Below are 4577 nucleotides of genomic sequence, written 5' to 3'. Positions count from 1 at the left end.
TGGGAGGTATGGTTTAGTGATGGTGCTCCTTGTTTGTTGTGTGGGTGTCTATTTTTGTCAGTTAGGTTGACGGTTGGACAAGATGATCTTTAAGGTCCCTTCCAACCTAGAAGATTCTGTGATTCTGTGAATCAGAACGAGGTTACTTTTGTACCAGAGGTGATGAAGAGCCCGTGTAAGTGAATTGAGTGTCACCCAATGATCTGAAAATTGCACGTTACTTTTGTACCAGAGGTGATGAAGAGCCAGTGTAAGTGAATGAGTGTCACCAAATGATCTGAAAATTGCATGTGAAATGTGAACACATACCCTGAATTTCTGCTTTCATTGCAGTCCACGCTTGCTTTCGTTGGGTGGAGTGAGCGGTTCCTCCAAAAGCCACCAGTATTGGGAGAGTTTAATGTTAATTGCAAGTCGTTCATGCCGTGCTTAAAAAACACTTCTGTGTCTTTTTTTTTTTTTTTTTTTCACAGTAGACTTGAAACTAAATTGTACACAACAGTTGGGTGAGCTGGGTGAAGTGCTTACAGTGTTTTAACATATTGCTGTTAACGCTCCTATTTTTTTTATAGGGTCTTATTTTATAGGATGTTCATTTCAAATAATTACTGCTGTCATCATTTCCTAGATCCCAGATTGGTTGTAACCTTCAGCCTGAGTACATTTGCCTCCTTTTCCCCCTCTGCTTTCTTCCTGAGCCTGCTTATTGTTGATTAATTTAAATTAGGGGGTTTTTTTTAGTTAGTTTTGAAAACGGTTTTAACAAGATACATATTCATTTATGCAGCTTAGCGGGAGAGAAGAAAACCCCTTGTTTTTATGGATTAGGAAGACGAACATGTTGCATGAATTATCAGTGTGTATAATTGGTCTTAATGAATATTTTAAATAGAGGGCATATCAGATACCGTCTCAGTGTTTTGTCCTACCTTTTTGAAGATGACATTAATGAAGTCATGTTCTTTGCGATGAAAAATAGTTTGAAAGGTTGTGGGTAAATTAGTTTAATGATTCTAAAACTGCATTATTTAAACAGTGAGAAATTAAGAACCTTCACAAAAAACCCCACCAGGCTCCAGAATACCTTTCTTTTTCTCAAATGACTGGCTGGTGTTAGAGGAAAAGGAGTCTGCAGTATCTCATCCAGCCTCATCCAATCTTATCCACCTTCTTGTGGGGTGGTTGTACCCCTGGTCTTAGTTATCACCCTCTTGTTTTATGGTTACGATATAAGTAGTGCTGGAGTGATTCATGATAAAGCATGGTTCTTTGTTTGAAAGCTTTTGCTTTATGTTTTTAAGGTGCTATGAAGCAAATAAGATTTTATTCTTAGTTATTTTAAATATTAAATTAGGTCGCTGATACAATGCCTTTGTTTGCTCCTCTTAAGTGAAGACTTAACAGTCTCCAGCCTGGAGAAGAGAAGGCTCCAGGGAGACCTTAGAGCCCCTTCCAGTCCCTAAAAGGGTTTAGAGGAAAGCTGGGGAGGGACTCCTGATCAGGGAGGGGAACCATAGGATGAGGGGGAATGGTTTTAAACTGAAAGAGGGGAGATTCAGATGATATCTGGGGAAGAACTTCTTTGCTGTGAGGGTGGTGAGACCCTGGCCCAGGTTGCCCAGAAAAGATGTGGCTGCCCCATCCCTGGAGGGGTTCAAGGCCAGGCTGGATGGGCCTTTGGGCAACCTGGTCTGGTGGGAGGTGTCCCTGCCCAGGGCAGGGGGTTTGGAACTAGATGATCTCAAAGGTCTCTTCCAACTATGAATATTCTGTGATTCTGTGATCTTTAAGATCCCTTCCAACCCAAACCATTCTATTACTCTGTGACTTCCAATGTGGAACCACACGTTAACAAAGAATCATAAAATTGTCTAGGTTAGAACGGACCTTTAAGATCATGTAGTCCAACCATTAGCCTAACTCTAATAAAAAACCATCACTAAATCATGCTGCTAAGCACTATGTCTTTTAAATGCCCACAGGGATGGTGCCTCAACCACTTCTCCTGACAGCCCGTTCCAATGCTTCTGAATACATGTGAATATATAATTGTGTACAAGTGAGATAATCATAGAATCATAGAATGGTTTGGGTTGGAAGGGACCTCAAAGATCATCCAACCCCCCTGCCCTGGGCAGGGACACCTCCCACTAGAGCAAGTTGCTCAAGGCCCCATCCAGCCTGGCCTTGAACCCCTCCAGGGATGGGGCAGCCACAACTTCCCTGGGCAACCTGTTCCAGTGTCTCACCACCCTCATGGTAAAAAATTTCTTCCTGAGATCTAATCTGAATCTTTTTTCTTCCAATTTAAAACCGTTTCCCCTTGTCCTATCATTACCCTTCCTGGCAAAGAGTCCCTCCCCAGCTCTTCTATAGGCACCCTTCAGGTATTGAAAGTCCGCTATAAGGTCTCCCTGGAGCCTTCTCTTCTCCAGGCTGAACAATCCCAATGAACTGTAAATGGCTGTATTTGAGTATTACTTAAGCATTGTCCCCCAAGGGATGTGAAAGAGGTGAACTCTTCCATCTCTTGCTTTCTCTTCTCAGACTTGGAAGTCTCCAGGACCAGAGCAGGCAGTTCTGAATTGACTGCCTTATGCCACACATGATGTTTGCTCTGTCTTCAGAGTGGGGTTCTTGTGATATTAAGGCTTTTCTTTTCCTTCTGACACCTTTATTTGTAAGCTGAGGAACCTTTGCTTTGCTGAGTTGTCACCTGGGTTGTTTTCAAAGCACACGTGCATATCTCTTCTGCGCAAAAAAGAGTTGTTGGAGCTCTGAAAGGAGGTGAACTCTGTGCTCCAAATCTGGTTTTGAACTTTTTTTCCGAGATGAGGAGATTACAGAATGAAAACCTGCAAAAGCAGAGAGGTCACATCTCCTGCAATCCCGGCTTCGCCGAGGCTGGTGCCTGCAGAAGTTATTAAGGTCATTTGTGAGAAGTCTGTGTTGGTGATTTTTGAGCGCGGGGATGGAAATGGAGCTTTGAGAAAAAAAAGAAGGTCTGGAAAGGCCTAACGTTGTGGAAATTACAGAATAATAGGCTGCTTATTTGTTGCTAAACTTGTTCTGATTTCAGGGAAAGGTACACGGTGCCGGGGTACGGGCTGCTCGGCAGGGAAAAGGTTGGAATGGGAGGTGAGATGGGAGTGGAGCACACGGAGCTCAGCAAAAGTCATGTCCGTAGGAAGGAGCGTGCGATGGGAGTCTGTCACCTGTGACAAAGAATGCTAATTACATTCTCAGATCATTCTTACATCAAATAAGCCCACTTGAAAAATCCTCGAGTTATGCGTCTGTGGCATTTCTGGCTGTTGCATCATTGAGTGTCAGAGCTCATCTGTATGATTAATTGCCTTTTTGATTACTGAGCTTTTTCAATTAGAAGCTCGGTATTTGTGTTCTTCGGCGCCGCCGAAAAAACAATGCAGACGTTGATAATAAAGGGAGATGACAACAGAACAGATTAGTGTCAGCACAGTGTGCTCCTTATGGAGAAAATTACTCTACATATTCAGCGCCAGATGAAGTCTGTCAATTATAAAATATTTCAGTGACGGAGTGAAGATGCTCAACCTTTTCCGAGGATTAATACAGGACAAAATAACTGTGCACCAGTGACAGCTGTGATACTAAAACATAAACAATTCAATTCTCCGGGGCAATATCTGTTCATAAATTTGGTTTATGTGCTAAAAACCTTTTGATACTTTCCAAAAACCCAGCGATTCCCTTAACAGCTGCCAGTGTTTCTAGGTCAAAGATAGCACATAAGCTATGAGTTATTACATGCTCGGCAGCAGCAAAGCAAAATGAGGTAGTTTAACAAAGGAGTTAAAGAATAACCTTCTCATACTGTATATCTGACTGGGATGTAAAGCTGTTATTTAAGGCTTCAGCATGTAAAGCTTGGAGAAAAATTTATCGGTGTTTTTCATTGTCTGCTGACAAGGGAACAGTGCTTCTTGACTACAGCAGGAAACCCCAGAGATGGAGGTATTCAAGGCATTGACATATGTGTACCCTACATTGTCTTAATTATTTACTGTAACAAGGTGGTATTCATGGTATTTTAAGCCATTTGATTTTTCTTTTTAAATAGCAGAGCAACAAAAAGGAAAACTGCCATCGTGGGCAGGTTGAGCAGCTTTGCTACCTGGAAGAACAATCCCAAGGCCTCTTCCTCTGACATAGTCCCATGTGTGTATCCACACACACACTCACACGCTTCTCTCCTGATGTTCTGTTGAGCTCCTCCATGTCCATCATCCTTCCATTGTGCCGATGGTTTAATTGTCAACTCCAAGCCTTGGTGGCTGTAGAGTTCGTAACCATGGAATCATAGAATGGTTTGGGTTGGAAGGCACCTCAAAGAAAATCCAGTCCCACCCCCCCTGCCCTGGGCAGGGACACCTCCCACCAGACCAGGTTGACTAAAGCCCCATCCAGCCTGGCCTTGAACCCCTTCAGGGATGGGGCACCCACAGCTTCTTTGGGCAACCTGTTTCAATGCCTCACCACCCTCACAGTGAAGAATTTTTTCCTGAGATCCAATCTAAATCTCCCCTCTTAGAGTT

The 4577-nt window shown here is 43.0% G+C and overlaps 1 protein-coding gene across 1 annotated transcript in view; it reads left to right on the top strand.

Annotated features, from left to right (window-relative positions):
• Nucleotides 1-4577, top strand: part of LOC106893685 (MICOS complex subunit Mic19-like) — a gene marked incomplete at its 5' end in the record, with an annotated part of 96230 nt that overhangs the window by 2281 nt on the left and 89372 nt on the right. The gene's annotated exons all lie outside the window — the stretch shown is intronic.

Source organism: Calidris pugnax, unplaced genomic scaffold (assembly GCF_001431845.1).
Source record: "Calidris pugnax isolate Ruff unplaced genomic scaffold, ASM143184v1 scaffold158, whole genome shotgun sequence".
In the NCBI taxonomy this organism is placed as follows: Eukaryota; Metazoa; Chordata; class Aves; order Charadriiformes; family Scolopacidae; genus Calidris; species Calidris pugnax.
The sequence above is the reverse complement of the archived record's forward strand: the minus strand, read 5'-3'. Positions and strand labels throughout refer to the sequence as shown.